Consider the following 25,746-nt stretch of genomic DNA (forward strand, 5'->3'; position numbering starts at 1 on the left):
TCAATGGCACCTCCTCCCTGACCTGGCTGGCAGACTGCCCTGTGGCTCCTGTCCCCTGGGCTCCTGCAGCACCTTGTACATGCCTTAGCAGCACTTTCCACAGGCCCCTGCTATCATTCAAGCAGCTGCCTCCCCGAGCAGATGGGAGCTCCTTCATGACAAGGTCCGTATCTTAACCACTTCGGTGTCTCCTGCCCACAGCTGCTGCACGAACACTCTCTCAGCCCGGTGAAAGGCCTCCCATCCCCCACCGGCCACGGACGAGGCCGCCTTTCCCTGACTGTCTCTCCGAACGTGGAACTAGGAACGAAACCTTTCCTCTAGGAATGTAGTTGATCACCCGGTCGTCCCTTCCTTCCTTCTCAGAAACCTAAACCACGGTGACAGCAAAGGCAACGAAGTCTGAAGTGGCCAAATTTTACATGCTTATGTGTAAAAGACAGAAGGAGCATGCATAACCCTGAAGAAACATGAGGGAGTAGCGTGGATTTACAAAAACAGTGTCAGGAAGACTAATGCTGCGGGAGCTGAGGCTTCCCCAAAATGGTCAAGACAACTAAAAGGATTTAAAAAGTTATTTTTGGTTTGTGAACAAGAACAAGGAAGGGCTAGGCTGACGCTTGGGCCTCTGAGTTCCCTGGGAAAGAAAATGCTCTTTAGACCAAAAAGAGAAGAAAGGGAAGAGTGGACACAAAAACGAGGGAAGTGAAGCCAGGATGGGTGCGGGGAGATTTTAAGAAATGCTAAATTCCAGTTTCTCGGCCAGGGGATCCCACTGATGCATTCCTCAACATGTGCCGGGGATCCTGGAAGAAAAATGCCCTCCAGAGAAGGTGCCACCAGCAAGAAAAGAGCAAGCATCATTCCCAACTCTGGTGCACCGAGCAAGACCAGCCCCAGTAAGATTCCTGAGAGAGTAACTAAGGGAACCACAAGGAGCCAGGTTCAACAAAGGCCATCAACCCATCAACATCCAACTAACCTCACTGTTTTGTGTCGTATGGTTTTTGGACCAGGAGACTGGGAGACATCCTGTCTGATAGATCACAAACTCAAGGGCTGTAAGCCAAATCAGCCACAGATCTGTTTGGTTTGGCCTGCATAGTGTTAGATTCTTGTTTGTCTTGCCAATATTAAAAAACCAAATTTTACATGAAACCGAGATTGTCTTGAAGGTCCGCACTTCTACCTGGCTGATGAGCCGCGGCTACTGCTCGGGCCTGCCCCCAGCCTCACCATTCCATGCTGCTTTCTGGACACCAAGGCCAGGGGTCAGAGATTACTTATTAATTGCCTGAATTAGTTATCACTTCATTCATTCGTGTCACTTGCCAAGCCCTTGTAGGCATTTGCATCTGCTACTTGGGCTATGGATGTTTACATTTCCTAAGGCCTGCCATGACCCCTTTGAGGGCCAGCAGTAGAGAATTACAGGCCAGGCAGGCTGGCTCACCACTGGCAGAATGACCATGCTCAAACTCAAGTGGTGTAGCAACCCGGGTGGGGGGAAGGGAGGAGTCTTTTTTATTTTTTAACGAATTTTTTATTTATTCATTTGAGACAGAGAGATACAGAGAGAGAGAGAGAGAGCAGGACCAGTGCGGAGAGGCAGCGGAAGAGGGAGAAGCAGACTCCTTGCTGAGCAGGGAGCCCAGCATGGGGCTCGATCCCAAGACCTGGAGATCATGACCTGGGCCGAAGGCAGACGCTTAACCATCTGAGCCACCCAGGCGCCCCTGGGAGGGGGGGGTCTTTAGTGGTCTGCCATAGGGCTCTGTCCTCAGAATTGTCCTGTTATTATTTATCAATAATGATAGACAAGGCACACTTATTAAATAGGCAGATGTTGAAAATAAGAGGGATAAAGCCATGTTAAATGAAAGGACCAGGTGCCAAAAGCTCAACAGCTGGAGAGAAAACAATCTAACAGGATAAATAGGGTCTTATACTTAGTCCCCAAACCATATATGTGCAAATCAAAGATGGCAGCAGTGCACATAAAAATGTCTTAGGGATCAGGAGAGGTGAAAGACTAGCTGACGATACACACAATCTGATGATCTGGCAGCTTCAAAGGGTCCTATAACCCAGGGTTTTTTGCAACTTCTTTACTATAATCCACAGGAAGAAATGTATCTCACAACATGATCCGTTATGTATTTATATACATGACAAGTTGGCAAAATACTATTTCCCCTTACTAGATACACAAATCCCTCCCTCCCTCTGTTTCTTGTAGGTTGCAACTTTGTAAGCTGATTTCATAGTCTGCTAACGGGTCCCAAGCCATAGCTGGACACACACACAGCCATGACCTGACCGGAACAGGACCCCGTAGCACAGGCAGCGACGGCCCCTCTCTGCCCAGACCATACCTGAACCCAGGCTTCCCTCGGGGCTGCCCCTGAGGGGACACAGAGCAAGCAAGACAGTGCAAAACCATAGAGGAACAGGTCCCTTTAGGTTCTGAAGAAGACAAAACTCGTGAAAGTCTTTACACACCTGAAGTTTGTTAGCCTGGCACAGAATTAGACTCGTTTCAAGGGATGGAATTGGAAAATGGGTAAAGCTTTAGAGAGGGACACGTGGGCTCAATTTAAGGAAGACTTTTAACTCTTAGAGATGCTAACGCACCAACCCTTGTCCCCCTAAAAAGCAGGAGGCAGCAAGTTCTTACGAAGGGACACTTTGAAAAAGGAACAAGGTAGTTATCAGGTGATTACTGGCAATGCTAGAGTATGGAGGCTAGTTGAGGGAGGCCCTTTCAAAGTCTCAGTTCAGAAATGCCCCAGCTCTAAACCCCTCCATGCCATCTCCCTCAATCCCCAATCCCCTCTGGGCTCCAGCAAATGCCACTCCAAGGATGTTCCCCAATGTTTGCATTTTGTCTGGATCTCTCAGCTGACCTCCAGCTAGCTCCACCCCCTGGGCCACGCTACAAGCCCACTGAGGAGCAGAGTGTCTCAAACAGAAGTGAACTCCCCTCCCCACCTGCAACAGCCCCCTTTCCAATTTCCTATTCTGGACAGCATTCTTACACTCGCCAATGTTCCTGACCCCAGCATCACCTGTGTTCTTCCAATGCGCCTGACCACCAGACCCAAACAGGTGACCCCAAACAATTCTAGATGAGAACACCTCTGCTCTATCTCCTCTCTCTCCATGCCTGCTCCCCTAATTTGAGTCTTGGTGTGTGTGCACACTTTCTAATTGCCAATTTGCCAGGGGCTCCTTCAAGCAACTCCATGTGCCCCCAGCCCCACCCCACCCACTACCTCTGTTGATGATGCCTCACCTTCCCTCAAGGCTCCCAGCACCACTTCGTAACTCCTCCTCCCATTCCACCCACGCTCAGCCTCCAGAATTGAAGAATGTCATTTGCACGCACAAAGTACTTAGCGCGTGTGGCAGACTATCTTATACCCCTCCATCCCACATGTACTTCTCCCATGGAGAGGTGGGGTCTATGCTCCCTCTCCTGAACCTGGCTGGGCTTGGGACAGTGATGGAAGTGACCCTACATGGCTTTCAAAGCGGAACATTCTTGGGGCTCAGCCACCATGCTGTGAGGAAGCCCAGACTACATACAAAAGCCACAAGCAGGTGTCTGAGCGGACATTCCCAATGGAAGTCCCAGCCAACAGCTGCCATCACCTGCCCAATGTGTGTGTGAAGGAGCCCTTCAAGGATTCGAGCCCAGTGGTCGAGTTACCTCCAGGTTTTGAGCCTCCCCAGCTGAGGCCCTAAACATCAAGGCCCAGAGACAAGTGTCCCATGCTGTGTCCTTCCTGACTTCTGAATCCAAAGGCTCCATGAGCATAATAAAATGACTGCTTTATGCCACTAAATTTTGGGGTGGCATAAAGACCAGACTCTATTTCAGGAACATCAAGACGTTAATAAATGAAAAGAGACAGACTATAAACAAATGCCCTAAAGCCTATCAGTGCTGTGAAAGCAGTCTACACAAGGGCGTAGGGTGAGGGTCATTTCTATTTGGGCAGGTGGACATGTGTGTCAAGAAAGATATCACTTTGGGGCTCCTGGCTGGCTCAGTTGGTAGAGCAAGAGACTCTTCATCTTGTGAGGTCGAGTCCCACGTTGGGGGTAGTTTACTTAACAAAACAAAACAAGTCTCACTTCAAAGTAACCTTGGGGACAAGGCTTGAAAGATGGGCAGGTATTTGGGAGGGGGGAGGGGTGGAGGAATTCCAGATGGAGGGAGGAGCATATGCAAAAGCACCCAATCATGAGAAGGCGTGGGGGCCCAGGGAAAGGTAAGCTGTTGAGCACGGCTTGAGTATGAAGTATGGGAGGACAGGTGTGTGGCTCACAGCATGAACAAAACGGAGCAGATTTACCTTTTAGGAGGGGCAATCAGGTGTCCCTGTAGAATTCACACTGCAGACTACAAGGCTGGTGGCCTAAAGACCAGTTAGGAGACGAATGTCCAAATCAGTGATAAGGGCCTGAACTAAGGCAACAGCCGAGAGATGAGAATGAGCCATGGTTATGGAAGCAGATGATTAAATGTAGGGGCTGAGACAAGAAACGGAATCAACTGCTTCCTGATAAACTCCTCCCTCCCCAGACCTGCTGACCACAGGGTCTGAGCCCGATCCTACAGTCACCACACACAGCCCCCTTCTGGTGGGGGATCTTTTCCTGTGAGTATGACCAACTACACTGTAAGCTCCTACACTAAAGCTTCCATCACACCTTCAGGACCTAGCAGCAAGTACTCAGTATATGTTCAAAAAGATCTGCTGCTTCTTCCTCCCAGGACCTGGCTGGTACCCGCCTCTTCAGCCCTGTCCCTGGAGAGCAGAGCTGGTGGCTGCTACTCTGCTCTGGCCCCGTCACAAAGCATGCACCGCAGAGGTCTGCAAGGCTGCCGGCGCCATGGCGAATACCTCTGCCTACGTGACTGGAGAACCTCAAAACTGATCCCCAGATCAGCTTGCCCCGAATCCCCCCTCCATGCACAGGCTCACCGAAAGTGGGTCCCTTTTTATAGCCACTTTCCAGGTACAAAACCGCACCTTGGCCTCACTGGGATCCACACTCCCAACCTTACCCAGTCGGTTCCCTGCCTCACAGTGTCACCAGGAAGGCTCTGACCCATCCCAGGCTGAGCCTTGTCCAAGCTGGGGGTGCTCTCCTCTCAATGGGGGGCCAACAGGGGCTTGTTACTGGGAGACAGGCAGAGTAAATGCCCTTCTCGGATCCAAGCAGACTCCATGTCTCACCCCACTTCATGAAGAGCTGACATGTGCATACGGCACACCAATCCCAGTCATGATTCTCACCCTAAGGGGACTCCAGGTCTTCCTCTGAGGGTCCAGGAACCTCTACTGGGATTGGTCCCTGCACCCTGCCTGCTCAGGACTCCCAAGGTCCCACCCATCTCTTCTTCTACAGCCAACTCCCTTCTTCCGCTCCCACTCCCCCACAGCTGGTCCCCCAGACATCTGCAGGCATTCAACAATAGCAGTCCACCCTCCCCACCTGAGGGGCTCCAGAGAGGTGTGGAACTCCACCACCAAACATCTCATTTTTGTCTAGAACACAGGGAGCGGGGCAGAAAAGACACCAGATTTCCCAAGTCCTTCCTGGCTCTCAGAGTATCAGCACACTGAAACCAAATCAGCAATCCCCTATCAAAAGGAGACAGAAGGAAGGAGGTTAAACACTACTATCTTGAGAGATCAAAGTCCTCGCTGGCCACACCGTCTTAGGGCCTCTAGGAAAGGGGAAGTCAGAAGAGGCAGAGTCCAGGGGGCTGTTCTGCGGACCGGTCACCATGTTGGAAGAAACATGCCTGGGAAGGTGTTTCCAGCCAGGACGGATGAGTCTGCAGTCAACCTCCACTGAAGGCCAGTGGCTGGGAGGCAGGGCTGGTCGAGGGTGCATCCTCTACAGTGGAATCTCCAAGAATGAATTCTTCTGGGATTCCAAGATAGCAGCGGCTGCTCCCCACCGAGCTGGCCAGCAGATCCCACCCAGTGCTTTCCCAGCAGCCCGCACCAGCAGCTTAGCTCCTCTGCCCTCCAGCAGCTGTTCCAGGGGTTGGACCTCCCAGCTAAGCCCTTCCCCCCAAGTCCTACAGAGCAGCTGCCAAGTCCTTCCTCCCCTCCCCCTCCCCCAACTGATGGCCCCACCGCCTCTCAACACAGGGGCTGTATTTATGGCACCTTCTGTCTAGAGGTGATCAATTATTCATCTCTTAAGAGGATTCTCCTCTCCTGGGATTTACTGATGAAACAAATCTGTGCGAGGGGAAAGAGACTCTTAGGGGAGCCCTTTCAGGGAATGTGCTCATTTGCCTGCATGTGTCTGTCTGTGTCTGAGTGTGGGGGTGTGTGCGCTGGCTAGCCCTGTCCCAGGTCTACACTCTGCACACCCATGTCTGCAGACAGCAAATCCTGGGGGGCTATGTCTAACTTCTAGAGACTGTCATGTATTGGCAAAGAGCGTTCCTGTGTGAGGTGGGGGGGAGGTAGCGGCTCTTGTGGTTAGTATGTACATATCAATAAAACACTTTAAAATCTAATTTTTTTTCTACTACAAATTGGATACAGATGTAGCAGATCTCTCAATGGCTGGGGTGATGCTTGGGAAAAAGCTGAATTAGACCCAGTGACCTCAGGGAATTCCTGAGGTCACCATATCTGGCAGAAGCACAGGGCTGTGACTGTTCATGCCTTCTGACCCAACAGTAACCGATGTGGTTTCAATGAAGAAAGGAAAAGACGAGGAACTAGGAAAAGTCTAGTAACTTTGATGGAACACTCCTAGAGTATCATGCTAATAACTGCACACTCACTCATCTCCTCCAATCGTCATAAACTCCTACAGGGTAGAGATATACCTCCACAGATGAGGACCCTGAACACAGAGAGGCTAAGTAACTTTCCCAGGATCACACAGCAATCCAGAAGAGCACAGTGATTTTTTTTTTTTAAGATTTTATTTATTTATTTGAGACAGAGAGAATGAGAGACAGAGAGCATGAGAGGGAGGAGGGTCGGAGGGAGAAGCAGACTCCTCGCCGAGCAGGGAGCCCGATGCGGGACTCGATCCCGGGACTCCAGGATCATGACCTGAGCCGAAGGCAGTCGCTTAACCAACTGAGCCACCCCGGCGCCCTCTATCACAATTTTTTATTTTTTATTTTTTAAGATTTTATTTATTTATTTGAGAGAGAGAGACTGAGAGAGAGAGAGCATGAGAGGGAGGAGGGTCAGAGGGAGAAGCAGACCCCCCGCCGAGCAGGGAGCCCGATGCGGGACTCGATCCCGGGACTCCAGGATCATGACCTGAGCCGAAGGCAGTCGCTTAACCAACTGAGCCACCCAGGCGCCCCAAGCACTGTGATTTTTAACCATTAAGTATTCCTAATCTCACTTCAGGAAATGTAAACAAAATAAATAAGACAACAGAAGAAATTAAAAAGTTACATGTGCCAAAGATTTCCCCTGAAGCATTAATAATAAAGAATTCAAATAACCTAAGTGCCCCAACAATAGGGAAATGGTTTTAAAATGTTATGTTGGTTTTTCTTCATGAAAAGAAAATGGGAATAAACATATGAAAAAGTACTCAACTTCTTAAGAAAATGGGGAATAAACATATGAAAAAATACTCAACTTCTTAGTAATCAGAGAAATACAAAATAAGATCACCGTGAGATTTCTTTTTATATCCACTATATATAATTTAAGAGCAAGAATGTTTAGTTCGATTCTCCTGGTATACACTAGAGCAAAATCATCAATGTTCAATTGTTCCTGGTCTAACTGGCTATTTTTGAAATAAGTACTGGTATGGTGTCCATAGTATATATTGTTGCTTCTCTTATGAATACTTGTCTCAGGCCTTTTCTTCCATGGGCAACCTTTCCTTGGAAAATAAAGCATATAAATATGCATTCTTTCATTCTAAGTGTTATTTTGTACATGTATTAACATACCTCTTTATTTTACTCATGGTATAGCAGGACGCTAAGATATCATTTGAAATACAATGTTGGTTAACTGGATTCTATTTATTTTAATAACTTAATTTTAACAAAATGAACAAGATCTCAAAATGAAGAAAAAAGAATGTTTAGCTCATATCCTGCCCTTACCACTTACTAGTTGTGTGGCCTTGCACAAGTTAGTTAACCTCTCTGTGTCTCATTTCTTTATCTGTAAATCTGGGGTTGAAAATTAACCTCTCTGTGCCTCTGTTTCCTCATCTGTATATCCGGGGTTAATAATAGTACCTAACCTCACAAGGTTGTCATGATTAAACAAATTAACATATGAAGAACACTTTTAATAGTACCAGGTACACAGTAAGGGGTGAAAACTTTAGTTTCATATCAAGTGCTGGTGGAGGTTAGCAGAAATTTTTTTCTCATATACCATTGGTAGAGGGCAAAACAGAAGAAATATTTTTGAAAGGTGTGTGGTGCTTTCTTTTAATGTTAAACATACATTTACCCTATGGTCTTGCAATTCCACTCCCAGAGAAACTCTGCAAATGTGCATCAGAGATACGTACACAAATGTTCACTGCAGCATTACTCATAAAAGCCAAATCATGGAAATATTCTAAGTGCCCACCAACCACAGAGGGACAATGGAATATTATATATCAGTGCAAACAAATGAACCACAGGAACACAAACAAATCTCAGACTAAACTGAGCTAAAAAAAAAAAAAAAAAAAAAAAAGCAAGCCTTGAAAGGCTATAGTCTACCAATTCAAAAAAGATCAATCAAAAAATAAAATTAAATGTACTGTAAAAGATTTAACTAAATGTATGTAATTAAAACTTTTTTTCTTTAAAGCAAGGGAATGATAAACACAAAATTCAAGGGAGTGGTAACCTCTGGAGGTGAAGAAAGGGTATAGGGTTAGGGGAAACACCCAGATAGTTTCAGCGATATTGGCCATGTTCTAATTTTTATCTTGGGTAGGTACTTCATGTGTGCATTATCATGCTTTATCTGTTTAATGTACATAAAACACTAGGTCAAATATGCATTTCAAATAATACATAAGAAAAATTACAATACATACTACTTTATCAGTAGATATATAACTGCTTAAAATGTCTTAAACGAAAAAAGAAACTCAAGAATGTACTCATAAATAGATGCTTTCCGAGGGTTTTTATGACAGGGGAAGTGTTTATACACTATTTGAAGTGGAGAAAAGAAACGAGATTAAAAATACTGCCCAATTTAAGAATTCAATTCCATCCACAACACGCTTGTGCACACAAAACACCAAAGGAAAATATGCAGAAATGTTAACAATGCTCATCTCGGGGTGGTATAGAATGGGAGTATTTCCTTGTTCCTAGTCTCCAGACTTTATTGTAGGCATCAGATTTTTACTTAAGGGGAAGGTGTAAGAACATGGTACAGACAACACACCTGAAACTTTGCATACACTATGCAGGCCTCGGAACAAGACTAGATGGGGAGCTTCCCGGAGAGGAATTTGTGGGTGAAGTTTCTTTTTGCTATTTCTGTTGCTGGAGAGTTGTTTGTGTTACCCATCCCCCCAACACACATACACACACACACACACACACACGGAGAGAGTAGGAAAAATCCTAGGAGATGAGCGGCACTGTGGGAGGGGAAGACAGGGTTTGGTTGAAGTGGGGCGCAGAGGCTGAAGTTCCCCACCCAGTAAAAGTTCTCTACGGCTCGCTGTGCTCCCACCACCCGAAGTCCAAGGTAAAGCCCTGCAAGGCGCACGGTGCGGAAGCCGCCTCTCCCGGCAGCGCGATCCTCCCCCCTCCCCTCCCCCCAGCGACCCGGCAGGCAGCCGGAGGGGGTGCACGCTGGTGGCTCGGTGGGGAGCCTAGGCCGGGCGCCGTCTCCTGATCTTCGGCCAAGGCGGCCAGCTCTCCCGACGGAAGCCCCCGCCTCGAGCGCCCGGTGGCGGCCGGCCGGGGTCAGCCGGGAGGAAACTGAGCCGCCTGGCCAAAGGCGCAGCAGCTGCCTCGAAGCCGCCAGCGCACGAGAACCAGGTCAGGACGCAGAGGCGGCTCCTTGGCCAGACAGCAAGACATACACACGCGCGCGCACACACACACACACACACACGCACGAACGCGCGCGCGCACCCCTCCCGCAGCCGCTGGGGCCATCGCCCGAGCCACGCAGTGCACGTCCCGAAGAGCCCCCATCACCCCCCAGCGAGGCCGGGCACTCCCACGGCTCCACCCACCCGACTGCCCACACCCGCTTCTCACCACCCACCCCCCACCCCCGAGTCTGACCGCGAAGCAAATGAGAAAGCAAACCCGCTGCCACCACAGCCCACTGAGCACCACCGCTGACCAACGGCCCCACGCACGTTCCCTAAAGGTGCCCAAAGCCCACAAAACCTCCTGGCCCCTTGGGAGGGCCAGAGGACAACCCTGAGGAGGAGAGCAGCTAACAGTTTTGAGAGGCCGGGGCGAAATCCTGGATTAAACAAGCAATGTCATGTTCAAATGTAACCTTTTCGAGTCTTCCAACATCCATTTTAGTGGATGGGCACATAAATGAGGGACAGTTAACCAGACTCCAAGGCTCAACACTGGTGAGTGGCAAAAGCCAATGGAACATGGGAGGGGAGTGTGGATGCCACGGCCTCCCAGCGGCCAAGCTTCTCATCTTTTGGAGAATGAGCTCCCACACGTGCAGGCGAGTCTCACAAAGCATGGATTTCAGCCTCTCCCTTGGACGCCCGTCAGGTGAGTTTACCCCCGTCCCTTCCTCCTTTCTCAAGAACTCAAGAGGACTTACACTTTTTTTCATTCAAAGAAATGAATCTTTAAGCCAGCACCCAAAAATCTGGAGGAAAAGTAATTTGTGGCAGAGGGGCCTCCAACATCAGTCATAAGACCGACTTCACACAGTGGGCTAGGAACTGGAAATGGGGGAGAAACTGCCATTTGGGAAGCCTGGTGACAGGAAATTAGGGAGTGTGAATAAATCGAATAAATTCTATTTATCCTAAACTCCTAGGGAAAAAAACAATCACACATCTCAGTATAGTCTCATTATCCACAGGCACTACTGGTCTGTTAGCCCAGATAACTGAAAGATGCCAGTATTTGGGTTCTTGTACATGTTCATCTGGAAGTCCTATCTGCAGTGTTAGAGAAAAGGGCATAGAAACCCTGGCCCTCCGCATCTGTGATCTGCTCTCTGAGGATCAGGGGTGATGAGGAAGACAGTGGGAGTCCTCCTCCCTCTGGCCTTCCTGTGGCACACCCCCACTTACTTTCCTCCCAGTTTCTGTGACGCTGCTAGATCTTGGTCCTCCATTCTCCATTTCCTCCTTTATCCCCTCAACAGAGCTACTCTCCACCCTTCCACCCTCTGCTCTCCTGGAAACCTCCCCTCCACCTAAGGCTCCACAGCTCAGTCTACACCAACCCTAAAGCTTCCCTTTTCCTGGACTGTTCCTCAAGCTCCCAGCCTGCTCTCCAACTCCAAGAAACATTTCTACCTGGATGCAATGTAAGCTCAACACATTTAAAACCTAACTCGGTGGGCAGGTTGCGGGGGGAGGGGGCACCCAGCTGGCTCCGTCTGAAGAGCATGTGACTCTTGATCTCAGGGTCTTGAGTGAGAGCTCCACACTGGATGTAGAGATTACTTAAAAATAAAATCTTAAAAAAAAAAAAAAAACCTAACAGCACCTGTCCCCTTTTTCCCCAGCAACTCCTACTCTGAATACTGATTTTTAAAAATTCATGTGAAAAGTTATTCTCCTGGATATCCTGGCTCAAACCTCCCATCACCTTTGATGTCATCCCCTTTATGCTTCCATATGCAAGCAGACCCTAGTCCTGTCCACGGCTCCTCCTGACAGTAGTTCAGATCTGCCTTCTTTCCATTTTCTCCTCACTTCTCTCTTGGGATAACTGCAGTACAAGGCTCCCTGAGTGGCCACCACGCCTCTGCCTTCACCCCAGCCCGCACTGTCAGTCATATTCAATCCACTAAGCCTTGAACCCACGGTCCCCAGCTCCCAGGCCAGCATGCCTAATTCACTACTTCAATCTTTTTTTTTTTGTTCAAATGGTAAAAATAAGCAAGTAAGTAGGTAGGTAGGTAGGTAGGTAGGTAGGTAGGTAGGTAGACCAATACATGTATAGATCCTGCCATCTTGCTCCTAGGAACTTAGGTTTATAAATCGGCATTTTTTTCAAAAAACCTTTTCTACACATTAGTGAAAACTGAAAACTCTGGATGAGGGGAACGGTTGGGTAAATTACAATACAACTCATCAGAATATTAGATAGTCTCAAAAACCATAAATTATGAATGCCAAGGAAATATGTTTGATAAAATGGGCAGTAGAAACAGCAGAATACCATGCTGTACGAAAGTCATGACTACAAATACATAAAACAATGCAGGCAAAGGACAAACGATAGAAGGTAGTTTTTTTAAAAAGCAGGTTCTAGCTAGAGTGGCCCCCTAGAATACTAAAATCTCACCTAATGATGCTATCAAGCACATCATAACCATCACGCCTTTCATATATAGCGTTCATATGTATGTACAGGTATGCTTCCAGCAAACATGTATTGAGAACTTACTACATGAATGTTACTTTTAGGCACTGGGGATGCCACAGTGGATGAGCAATCTCTGCCTCACGAGCAAAGACTTTACTACAGATGTTTGGATTCATCCTAGATCTCATTCAAAGGAAAGTTCCTTTTGGACAGACCCATACCACTACCTCTAAAATGTGTACGGCAGCATAAATCTATGTTATAGACTCTGTGGCTTTGAGAATGTGATGAAAGCAATGAAAACTGATATTAATTACGAGTTTATCTCTGAGTGAAGCTGCCCTTTGTGCAGCTACTGATAGAATTATCCCAGGCACACTAAAACTCATTACAGAGCCAAGGAAAACTCTGGTGGATGACCCAAAAGAATAAAGCAAGGTCCTAAGAATAGAATGACAAGAAAGGCAAAGAAGAGTTTCCATAGGAGAGGCCGCGAGAGATGGAAGAACAGGAGGCTCTCTCCCTGCGAAGTGGAAAATAAAGAAGTAAGAACAAGGAGCTTCCACTTCCCAGAGAGGACTACAGTATACATTTGGTGCCTTTTCTCCCCCATGCAATATGCATACAGTTTATAAAATTGGGGTCACTGAGTATATTCGGGGTTTTTATTTTTTTAAAGACTTTTTAATTTTATTTATTTGAGGGAGAGAGAGAGAGAGCATAAGCTGGGGGAAAGACAGAGGGAGAGAGAGAAGCAGGCCCCCCGCCGAGCAGGGAGCCCACTGCGGGGCTCCATCCCAGGACCCTGGGATCATGACCTGAGCTGAAGGCAGACGCCTAACTGACTGAGCCGCCCAGGCGCCCCTATTCGGGGTTTTTAAATGCTCATTTCTTCCCTGACTGTATCCTAGATATTTTCCCATAGTGTTTCCCATACACTTTTCATGGGTGAATAGTATGTGATGTGAATTACATTGCAATAAAATTGTAATTTAAAAAAATCCTTTAGAGAAAACCTGTATCTCCATCTGTGTAAGAAGCTTTAGGACAAAAGCAGAAACAAGAGAACATAGCTGCGCGGGGCGCCTGGGTGGCTCAGTCGTTAAGCGTCTGCCTTTGGCTCAGGTCATGATCCCAGGGTCCTGGGATCGAGCCCCGCATCAGGCTCCCTGCTCAGCGGGAAGCCTGCTTCTCCCTCTCCCACTCCTCCTGCTTGTGTTCCCTCTCTCACTGTGTCTCTCTCTGTCAAATAAATAAAATCTTTAATAAATTAAATAAATACATACATACATACATAAAGGAGACTAAGAAACCTGAGCAGTGAATATGTGTAACTTGGTGGGGGTTTTTTTCCCCTTCCAAAATGGGTTGTGACAATGGGCAAAATCTGAATAACACCTGTAGATTAATAATGTTAGTGTTCGTGAAGTCTATAGATCAGGTTTGTAGCAACATTGTATGTATGTTAATTTTCCAAGTTTGGTCGTGGCCCTGTAGTTATTTACGTGATTTTAGAAAATCCACACTCAGGGCACGTGGCTGGCTCAGTCAGTACAGCATGTGACTCTTGATGTCGGGGCTGTAAGTTCGAGCCCCACATTGGGTGTAGAGATTACTTAAAAGATAAAAATCTTTAAAAATTTTTAAAAAGGAGAAAATTCACACTCAAGTGGTTAGAAGTAAAAGGCAACATGTCTGCTACTTACTTTCAAATGGTTCAAATAAAAATTAGAAAAAGAAAACAAAGCACATGTAGTAAAATGTTAACATTTGGAAATCTGAGTGAAGAGAATTCCTTGTACTATTCTTGCAAATTTTCTGAAACTCTGAAAGTATGCCAAAAATAAAATAGTTTTTAACAGAATTATGTTACTAGATGATTGCTAGACTCTCCCAGTCTCTGTAAGAAGGTAACATTCTCCACATTTTACAGAAAAGGAACAGGAAACAGGAAGAGGACAGCTCCTCGGCAGCAGCAGGAGGGCTCTGGAACTCAGGGTCTCTGACTTAAGTCCTCCCTCCACCCAGACCCCAGATCTTCCAAACATCAAGGGACAGTGAGCCCCAGACACCACCCCAGATACCGGACAAGAACCTCAGAGCAGAAGGCAAGTAAGAAAGGGGCCACCTGGACAGTGTCCGGAAGGTTGTCAGGAGAAATGGAAAGCTTCAGAAAACAGACCACCCTGTTCTCCTCCTCCCAAGTCCCCTTCCCTCCACATGCACAGGGCACAGATGGTTTCTCTCCTGCACACCCCAGAGGCTAACCAGAAGCTTCAGCAGCACGCGTGCATGAACTCCACCAGAACATGCAGCCCCACAAGGAACAAAGAACACAGCCTAGACACACAGTACAGCCCTGGGAGGGCAGCCTTCAGCCGTCTCTGACCAAAAGGAACACGACATCTGGAAATCCTAAGTCAGTCTCCCAAATAACTCTAGGGTCAAGGGGAAAATAGAAATCAAAATCACAACTACATTTATTTCCAATTTATGTATGCTACTTGTCCGTGTCAGGGTAAGTATGTACTTGAAATATCATTAATACGTAAACTGATTTGAGTATAAAAATAGAGTTGTTTCTGTGGAAAAAAGTCACACTTAACAGATCTGAAGTGTGGAGTAATGTCCATATGAAAATAATAGCTATTAACAGAGGAAAAATTCTTTTATATTCTTCTAAAGCTGCTTCTGTAAATACTTTTAACTAAATATGAAGGAAAATAAATTAAGTCTCCATCCAAGAAGCTAGAAAATAAAATACTTTAAAAATGTAGGAAAGGGATGCCTGGCTGGCTCAGTTGGAGGAACATGCAACTCTTGATCTCAGGGTTGTGAGTTCAAGCCCCATGTGGGGTGTAGAGATGGACTTAAATAAAACTTTAAAAAAATAAAATAAAAATGTAGGAAAAAGGAATCAGTAAAGACAGAAATAGTTGATTAGAAAACAAAATGTAGTGGTATTTATAATTGGATTCTAAGAGATGGCTCTCCAAAAGACCAATAGAATAAACAAACTTCTGGCAAGGCTGATCATTTGAAAAAGAAAAACATAAACAATATTAGAAATGTGAAAAGGAATATAACTATTATCAGTGAATAAGGCATGAAGTGCATTACTAAAACTTTGAAAATATTAACAAAAGGACAATTTTCTAGGAAGGGGTAGAAATATTAAAAATATCAATCACTAGACAAGTAGAAATGTATCAGAGAACTACCCTCCCCCCAAAAAGGGCACCAGGCCCAAAAGTTATTATTTTTCTAGCTCATAAAAATGATTGGTTTTATTCTTTTATTTAATTCTCCCAGATCCCTATGAGGTAAGCACTATCTCTCTGTTTCACAGACAAGGAATCCAAGGGCTCAGAGGGGCTCAAGCAGTGTCTCTAAGTCACCCAGCCACACGTGGCCAACCTGGGACTCAGTCCCACAGCCTGACATTTCTGGGGTGAGGCCCAGAGAATTCTGTATTCCAAAATGCTCAAGTACTTCTGTCATCAGCCAGGGTTAGAAACTTCTGGGCCCTTGATACTTAAAGTCTGGTCCCATAACCAGCAGCAGCAGCATCACCTGAGAGCTTGTGAGAAATGCAGAATCTCAGGCCCCACCCCAGACCTGCTGAATCAGAAAATGCATCGTAAAAAGATCCCCAGGTGATGTGGATGAACATTAAAATGTTCTGGTCTGTCCTGTACCTATCTGCCCCATCGCCTTCAATTCCTTTTAAAATGTGCAAAAGCAGTGCCTGTTCTGTCTAGTACAACCAAAACAAATGAACTGATGAACTGGAATGAGATTTGATTTTGTACATAACCATGTACAAAAAAAGTGTAGCAAAATAAAACATTAAAAAATTAAAATAAATTTGTAATATTTATCAAGATCTGATAAAGAATACCCCTAATATATGAACCTTTTACAAATTCATAAAAACACACAAATAGGCAAAGGAAATAAAAATATATTCACACAGAAGTACAGATCCAACTAAACATAGCAATAAGAGATTTGCAAATCAAATGTTATGCCAATTTTTATACCAGTTAAAAATAAAGATTTTATAATAAATATATATTATTTTGTTGATAATCAGGGGGAAAATCAATAAAGACATTTAACATGGAAAAAACCCATATATATATATATGAATGATTGTTCTAGAAAGACCCAAATATTAACAGGAGTTCTAAGGTGGTGAAATTCTAGATGTTTTATTCTATGTGCTTATGTGAACTTCCTAGTTTTTCAGCAATGAATTTGCATTCTTTGTAACAGACAACAACAAAAAAGTTTTTAACTATCTCCAGGTTTGACCTTATCTGAAATTTAACAGCTTTGATGCTTAGTCTCTCCTGGATTTTCAAAAGCCTTCGCATAATATTTGGCCTTTCCACAAATCACAGTCTTAAAGGCATGTCCTTTCAATCCTCGTCAAAAGTATTGGAGCCCCAAATAAATAGAGCCCCTTTACCTTACTCTGCAGCCTGGCAGTTCTCAAACTCCAGTTGGCACAGGAATCACCTGGAGGAAGCTGGCTGCAGATGTAGACCCCCAGGTCCTACCCTCAGAGATCAACCCTGTGTGGCTACAGAGGGGATCTGGAACCAGGTGGTCCCCAAACTACCTTTTGAGAAGCCTCCACCCCGCCGATAACCCTATGGGAGTGAGAGTCAGTGCAGAAAAAGGGAAGTCTTGACTGGTTTAGAAACTGGGTGAACTGGGGGGTCTTACAGGTTGGCAGGGGGACAGCCGTCTGTTTCTACCCACCCCCCACCATGTGCACGTGCAGGCTCGACCAGTCAGTGGTCAGTGCTTCTGCTCTTTAAAGAGGGCAACAGGTGGGCAGGGGAGGCAGGGGTAGGAAAAGGCTTTCTCCAACAGGGGAGCTGAAGTCCCGAGCAGCCCTGTGTCCTAGCCTCCCTGCCAGAATGCACTCTGCTCCCGGAGAAGGCATTTGGAAGCGCTCCGCAGGTTCATGGAGGTCCATCTGTCAGAGTTTCTGCTCGGCACCTTGAGAGGGTAGCTCCTCCAGAGCGGGCAGAGATGCAGCGCGGCTGCCACCAGGGGCCCAAGGACTTGGCCTGGTACTGGCGGGGCCCACGGGGATGTCCTTCGGCCCTGGGGCTGTTCCCCTCCCCCAGGTGGGCAGGGGCAGAGGGAGTACGGTGTGGGTGGGGTGGGGATCCAGAGCAGAACTTCCCCTCCCTCCTCGACCTCTTGGTTCCCAGGGGACTTGGATACACTAGCAGAGGAGCGGGAGGAAGCTGTCGCGTCTGCTATGCCACCTGAACGTGAAAGCGGAGAAGGAGCACAGACCGCCAGCTCAATGAGAGCTGTTCACTGCTGCTGCAAACCCAACCCGGTGACACGCTGAAACAGATGCGGGACGACCGCACGGTGACTGGGAAGCGGATCCCAGCCCACCTCTAACCCAAGCCAAGTTGACCCCTCTCCCCACCTTCTTTTCAGGGAGGGCAAGAGGCAGGCATCTGGCCCCTGCTTAACAGCAGCAGGGGTTCCCACGTCTCCCGGGGAAGCGTCGGTGGGGGGTCTTGTTCATGGGTCCCAGCCGACACAGCCTTCCTAGGCAGGCAGGCAGGCAGCTCCAACTTCATCCCAGCTCTTGGGGCAGCAGAGACCGGGAACCTGCAGTTATGGGGCGAGGGGCAGGGGGGCAGGACAGAGGGGCTTGCACTGGACAGCTCCTTCGAGACCTAGTGCCTCCCGATCCCCAATTACAAGTTTAAAATGCAGGGGCACCTGGGTGGCTCAGTTGGTTAAGCGCCCAACTCTCGATCTCAGCTCAGGTCTTGATCTCAGGGTTGTGAGTTCAAGCCCCGAGCTGGGCTCCACGCTGGGCATGGAGCCTACTTAGAAAATAAATAAATAAAAATAAAATGCAGACACAACAGGGAGGATTGGCGCGTTGATAGGCTCTACCTAAGAAGACGCTTGTGGGAGTCTTAGACTCCGGAGAATAGCCAGGCAACGAACAAAGATGCTGCCTAAGAAAGGAAACCGGGCACACAGAAGTGGAACCAATTTCACCAGTGGCCTTTGTAAGCTCTACTTCCAGCCTCCATGAATCCTCATTCCCAAAGAGCAGCCGCAGGTAAGTTTGTGTTTTAGGCCACCTTCAGGTGTCTGGGAACTGAGAAGGCAACGCTCCCTACTAGTTAGTACTAATGAGAGTTAATGACAAGTGGGCTGTTAGTCCCCAGGTAATGACAGGGTGTGGGTTCACAGGGCTCCTCCTGGATGTCTGCCTATGGGAAAACAGCCCAGGACCTTCTTTCTACGGTGGGGATCAGGCTGGTGCCCCATGTCTGTTATCCGGCTCACAGCCTCCAGGCTCGCAGCCAGGCCTGCTTTAGATTCTGCTCCTCAGACTGGCCTAGGCTGTCACACTTTGAGGAGGTGAAGCTCATTGTCTCTCTCATCAGGTGGATTCTACAGCATTTATTAAAAGGATTTACTGCATGCCAGGCCTTGTGCCAGCTACTGGGAAACGAAATGGAGTACGAGGAGCAAGCACCTCCCCATAGGAACTCATACCAGGCCCTAAAGTACTGCTGCGGAAGTGCAGACTTCATGCACAGGGATGAGGGAAGGAGGGGCTGCTGGGGCCCAGTGCCAGGGACAAAACCCAGAGCATTTCCAATACACCTGCAGGAACAGGTTAAAGAGTGTAACACAGGGGCACCTGGCTGGCTCAGTCAGGGGAGCGCATGACTCTTGGTCTTGGGGGTTGTGAGTTCGAGCCCCAAGCGGGGTGTCGAGATTACTTAAGTAAATAAAACTTAAAAAAAGTGTAACAGAAAAAGATCCCATTCACCGCAGTAATAACAAGACCTACAACATCTTAGAAATGAACCTAATGAGAAATGTGTAAGAGCCAAAACTTTAAAACTCTGGTGGACACACAAAGAAGACTAGAAGAGATGGAAAGATATACTTCCCATTTCCTGGATAGGAAGATTCCCTGTAAAGCTCTCATTCTCCCCCCAATAATCTATAAATTGCATGTGATTCCAATTGAAAAATCACAATATTTTTCACAGAATTTGACAAGTTGTTTATAAGCTTATTTGGAAAAGGAAATATAAAAGAAAAGCCAAAAAAAAAAAAAAGTGGAAAAAATGAGTTTTGGGTTTTTTTAACCCAACTGTTATATAAAAACTGCTGTAATTAAAACAATAAAGTACTGGGGCGCCTGGGTGGCTCAGCTGGTTAAGCTTCTGCCTTCAGCTCAGGTAATGATCCCAGGGTCCTGGGATTGAGCCCCATGTAAGGCTCCCTGCTCAGTGGGGAGTCTGCTTCTCCCTCAGCCCCTCCCCCCACCATGCTCCGTGCACATTCTCTCTCTCTCAAATAAATAAAATCTTAAAAAGAAAACAATAAAATACTGACACAGAATCAGACAATTCAATGGAACTGAAGAGAGGCTCTAGGATGCCCATGAATATGTATATATAAAATGCTTAAGGTAGAATTATAAACCATTTGGGAAACTATAAATAGTTGATAAACAGACTGGAAATAATAGGCTTTCTATCCAGGAAAAACTCAATCCCTATCAAATCATATACAAATATAAATCTTGAACAAATAGCCAAAAAATATATGTACAAATATGTCAATTACCACATCATTTATAATTACACAAAAATTGGAACTGTACATGTCCATCAATGGGAATCAGTTTAATTACAATAAACCTATAAAATGCAAGACTCTATAGCCCTTAAAAGGCTAAAATAGATGTGCTGACATGGAAAGATGCCCTCAACACATTAATGAGCAAATCAAAGAATACCCAAAATAAAGGATTGTACAAACACATTACTGCAGGAAAAGTAAGTTCATATACTCACTTTAAAGTCTGCAAAGAGGGGCGCCTGGGTGGCACAGTCGCTGGGGTCCTGGGATCGAGCCCCGCATCGGGCTCCCTGCTCAGCAGGAAGCCTGCTTCTCCCTCTCCCACTCCCCCTGCTTGTGTTCCCTCTCTCGCTGTGTCTCTCTGTCAAATAAATAAATAAAATCTTAAAAAAAAAGTAAATGCATGCGTGTGTGTGTATGTGTGAATATTTAAAAAAAAAATAAAGTCTGCAAAGATATGTATAAATTGGTAATAGAGATTACACCAGGATGGAGAAGAAATAGCAATTTTCAGTTTCTAATTTTTCTAATTTATATACTTTTATATTTTTTGAGTTCGTGAAATGGGCATGTATTATTTTTATTTAAAGTCCAAAAATGTATTGCCCATTTGGGGAAAAGAAAGAATAATAATATTGCTAGTGGTTTCTAGGTTGAACTCAAAATCCACCATCTCTCTGTCCCTGGCCTTTACTACTGCTCTCCATGGAGTCAAGGTAAAGGGTAAGAAAATCTATCCCCCGATGTGCAGCACCTTCTCCCTCCAGTGTGACCCCTGGACCAAATAATTTCTCTGCTGGCTTCAACAAGTTCAGGCTGGGGTGCAGAGGGCTCCCCACCACACCAGACTCTGCTGAACCTGCAGAGGGGAAACTGTGCCTTCCCCGTTGGGATCATTGTTGCCCTATACCCTGAGCTCTGGGGGAATAAAGAAATGGATTTGCAGGGAAGCACTGGAGACTGTCTCCCAGAGATGCCCACGCTGTTTTTCCTGGTGCTATGAATCCCTCGCTCTTACCCTACTGTCCTGTCCATCCTAGCACACTCTTCACAGCCTCAGGGCAGCAGTTGGGCCTTATCTTCCAGAACTGCATCAAAGAAGCACAGAGCAAGACTTGAACCTGCAGCCTTGACCAGCTCAGCTAGGCCCTGAGCTCTGGGTCAAAATTTTATCTCCCTGCCCCTGCCCCTTCCCCTTCACTGTTCTTAGCTTCTCATTTCCTCTGCTGCTAATGCATGAGGCTCTTCTCAATACTACTAAAACTTCTATATGGGCCTAGGATATTCTCTGGTCCTAGGCAGTAAATTCAAACTGATCTTGTTTAGGTTAAAAAAAAAAATTTTCCCCCCACAGGTCTGGCTGCTAAGCTGGTAAGCTAGTACTAGGTCCCTGCCCAGTGGTTTGGAGACAAAGCCCCTAAAAGTAACCAAGTGCCTTCTCTGGCCCGCCATTCTTTCACAGCTAGTGATTCCCCCTTGTTGGGAGGAGAGGGAGCTGGGCTGCACCAGGACATGGTACTCTCACATTGGGTGTGCCATCAGCATCTCCTCAAGAGCACGAGCAGACATGAAATAGCAAAACCTGCAAAAGAGGCCACAGGAGAACTTAGAGAAAAAGTCATATTTTTAAATGTGTCTGTGATGATTAAAAAAAAAAAAGTAGAAAAAGAAAAAATAGAGTGTCTTACAGATCCAACAGAGAATCTAGAAAAAGCACATACCAAATAAACCTAAGGAAAAGAAGACAATAAAGACTAAAGCAGAAATTCATGCTTTAGAAAACAGAAAGCTGGGGCTCCTGGCTGGCTCAGTCGGTTGAGTATGTGACTCTTGATCTCAGGGTCGTGAGTTCAAGCCCCACGTTGGGCATGGGGGAAAGAAAAAAGAAAAGAAAACAGAAAGCACAACTGACAAATCTATGTGCTTTTAAGTTACATAAAAAAAGAAATTAATGTACGATGTTAGAAATTAAGAAAGTGAAAAGAAATCACAGCTACTGAGGGAACTTAAGGGCAATAACCCTATACCCATGATGCTATTAAATTTAAAAAGAGATCACTTTCATAGAAAACACAAAGTAAATGTTTTGTAACAACAGCTACAGAAATTATAGGTCAATCTCCTTCACAAAAATAAATGCAAAACTCCCACGCTGACAAATCAAACAGCATGCTAAAAAAAAAAAAAAATACCCCATTACCAAGTATGGAATATTCAAGGAATGTAAAGATAGTGCAATATTAAGAAATGCATTAACACAATTCATCCTATTAACAGGCAAAGGAGAAATATTTCACCTTCAAACCATGTTAAATAGATGTGACAAAATGAAGCATCCACTACTAATAGGGAAAAACTTCTTAATAAAATGAAGCAAGAGGTGAATTCCCTAACATGACATAAAGACCCCAAACAATCAGCAATAGCACTAGAGACATTCATATTAGAGTGAAAGGGGGGGGGGCATCACTAAGGAGAACAATGGCCTCTGCTCACTAAATATTTGCCAAATGAATTTAACATGGAAGGACAGTCCTAGGAGAGAGGCGGTAGTCAACTGACAAGGGGATCGGCTCTGAAGTCAGCTCCACCTCCTGGAGAAATATCAGTCACACCACTGGCCTGAATCTCAGTTTTCTTATCTGAAAGGTGGGGGCTACTACCACCTGCCTCGAAGTTGTCACAAGAACTATGAAAACTTGGCCCCACGCACCACACACATGTTAAGTGCTCAAGCAACAATACTACAGCTAGTAATATGTAGGGTAAAGCGGGCGATACCGCAGCAGGACTCCATTTTTATAAACAACAGAAAATTAGTAGTTCACTCTGGAACAACCTGAGGTTAGGGGCCCTGATCCCCATGCAGTTGAAAATCTGCACAGAGCTTCTGACTCCCCCAAAAGTGAACTACTAATAGCCTACCATTGGCAGGAAGCCTTACTGATAACAGAAACAGCTGATGACCACATATTTGATACATTATATGTATGACCTACTGTATCCTTACAAGACAGCTGAGAAAATGTTAAGAAAATCATAAGAAAAACACATGGACAGTACCATAATGTATTTACTGAAAAAAAAAATCCACATATAAGTGGACCCACACAGTTCAAACCCATGTTGTTCAAGGGTCAACTGTGTGCACAGAGTCAAGTCTGGAGGAACACTACTGAACAGTGGTTAACTGGGTTGTGAAATTATGGGCAAATTCCTCCCCTTCTGTCTATTTCTATTTTCTAATTTTTCCAAAGAACATGTATTATCTGTAAAATACAAAAAGAGACTAAAAAGCCAAAAAATGGTAACAGAGTTCTGGATTTAGCCAAGATCGAGGACTGGGCAAGGCTCATGGCCAAGGTGGCGGAGGAACTTCACAGGTGAGGGGGGAGCTGGTTGCCCAGGGGAGGGGCTTGCAGGCCTCCTGGGCCCTGTGTCCCCTCGGCAGTGAAACCCACTCAGCTTCAGGCACCCCCACACAGCGCGTAGCCCAGCTCCTGGCGGAGGATGAGCTGAAGCCCTCTGGGGCCGAAGCCAGCACACAGTACTGTACTATTGCATATCCTGACCTGACTTTGTGCAAATGACACAGAAATCCTGGATGATGGCAACGGGGTGAGAGTCCTCATTTCTTGAGCCAGGGGCTCGTTATGCAGATGTGTTTACTCTGTGAAAACTCACCCAGCTGCATAGAGTATGTGCCCTTTTGTGTGTATGCTATGTGTCAATAAAAAAAATTTTTTTTAATAATTAAAAACTCAGAGGAGAACACTCAGTTTCTGTCCTCTGCCACAGAGCTTCCCTCTTAAACTCTGGTTTTGATAAATATGAACTCGTGGACCAGTTTCATGGAACAGAACATTCAATCTGGTATTTTGCCTGACATGTCTTGCTGTCTTCATTTTTCCCGACTCTTTACTGATTCCTACTAAAATTATCAATGGACAAGAAAAAAATTCTGGGGCAGCCAGGGAGACACAGGAAAGCCAAACTGGATGAAGCAGCACACACCTGCATCACCTGAGTAGTCCTGAAAAATGCTAGCACCCAGGCTCTACTCCAGACAAATTACATCAGCCTCTCAGGGGCTGGGCCCCGGCACGGATATTTTCTTTCTTAAAAACTGCCCAGATCATTCTAGTATGCAGCGGCACGGAGCACCACTGAACTAGCTGAACCGGAGGGACTGGCCCCAGGCACTCTCTCAAGCAAGCTTCAGCATGCTTGTCCCGGTGGAGGCTGTGGGGGTGGCAGCAAGCGTTTAGGGCCGAAGTGCCCTGGCACCCTCCCAGGTCCTCCTCCACGTCCCATGACCCCCAGACCCCAGGCAGAGACCAGGGGGGACCCATGCCCCCACAGGAAGGAGGCAGCCTCTGGAAGGGTGGGAGAGGAGCTTCCCAAGGGTTGGACACAGAGCCCTGGGCGCTGGCTCCCAGCCAAGTGTTCAGAGTGCTCTGGACCACTTGCCAGTACAGCCCCAAAACATGTACCACTCCAACCACACAACCCCAGAGCTAAGCCCTAACTACTACTCAGGGTCCGAATGACACCACCGGGAACCCACAGCTGGAAACCAGGAAACCGAGGAAAAATAACAGTGAGAAGAAAGGCCACAGGGCAGAGGTCAGCGTATAGCTCAACCATCACATCAGGGAGCAGTGGCAGGGCCAGTGAGGCAGGGATGCCACACGGACCACCTGCCCAGAGTTTCCAACACTCATCTCTGGGACCCCATACCACCCTCATCTTGCATCCACTCTACCTAAATGTGTGAGAGGAACCCACAGGTCTGACCAAAGCAGATGGCTATTGTGGCCCAGCAGCCAGCCCCACAGCATCTTATAAGCTCCTAGATAACTGACATAAGGAGTCCCTGGCCTATACCCCACAAAGCAGTCCCCTCAAAGGCCCCCTCTGCTCAGTCTAGAACTTAGGGCTAAGCTCAAAGCACACGGGGTGAGAGTGGGCATAGGCTGAGGCCATGAACAGTGTTCTAGGATGGAGAACACAGCAGGAGAAGAGAAAGGGATGTGTTGCACCAGGAAAAACAGAATGGACATCTCTGGGGCACAGCCTCCCCCACTCCACTGAAAATCCATCTCTGTGTGCCCCCCACACAGCTCAGGGTGTAGGGTAACAACGATCCCACTTGGAAAGGCAGCCTCCCCTCTCTGGGTCCAGCAGAGCCTGGGGGTCAGAGGGTGCTCCCTGTACCCAGCTTGCACTTGTTCAAGCCAGTAGAGAAATGATTTGGCCCAGGGGACTTGGGCCTTGGCCCACACTCAAGGGAGAAGGTGGTGCAGAGAGAATCTGTCTGGGGATGCAGACAGGACTCTCAGCCCAGAACCCGTCCAGGGTCTCTGCCTCTGCTCTAGTTACTGGTCTCCCTATACCCTCCACCTTATGCAGAGGAACCAGCAGGAATCAGGGATGAAAACTTCCTAAGATATAGGACGGTGGATGGGCAGAAATAGCTCCTTCAGTAAACTCCATCTGTGTAGCAGGGCTGGGAACCAAGGCCCACAGGCTAAAAGAGCAGACTCTGGGGGAGGAGA

At 46.6% G+C, this 25,746-nt stretch overlaps 1 protein-coding gene across 7 annotated transcripts in view; it reads right to left on the bottom strand.

Annotated features, from left to right (window-relative positions):
* The window catches only part of TET3 (tet methylcytosine dioxygenase 3), a 99,125-nt gene that overhangs the window by 50,017 nt on the left and 23,362 nt on the right, over window positions 1-25,746 (bottom strand). Inside the window, exon 2 of one of the 7 annotated variants that reach the window (XM_054509762.2) lies at window positions 20,404-20,549. The exons of the other annotated variants lie outside the window; for them this stretch is intronic. The gene's annotated coding sequence lies outside the window, so the exon portion shown is untranslated. The remainder of the gene's footprint in view (window positions 1-20,403; window positions 20,550-25,746) is intronic. 7 annotated transcript variants of the gene reach the window in all.

The sequence above is a fragment of the Mirounga angustirostris genome, unplaced genomic scaffold (assembly GCF_029215605.1).
Source record: "Mirounga angustirostris isolate CCGP_5_RB_7025 unplaced genomic scaffold, mMirAng1.0.hap1 SCAF_10, whole genome shotgun sequence".
Taxonomy (NCBI): domain Eukaryota; kingdom Metazoa; phylum Chordata; class Mammalia; order Carnivora; family Phocidae; genus Mirounga; species Mirounga angustirostris.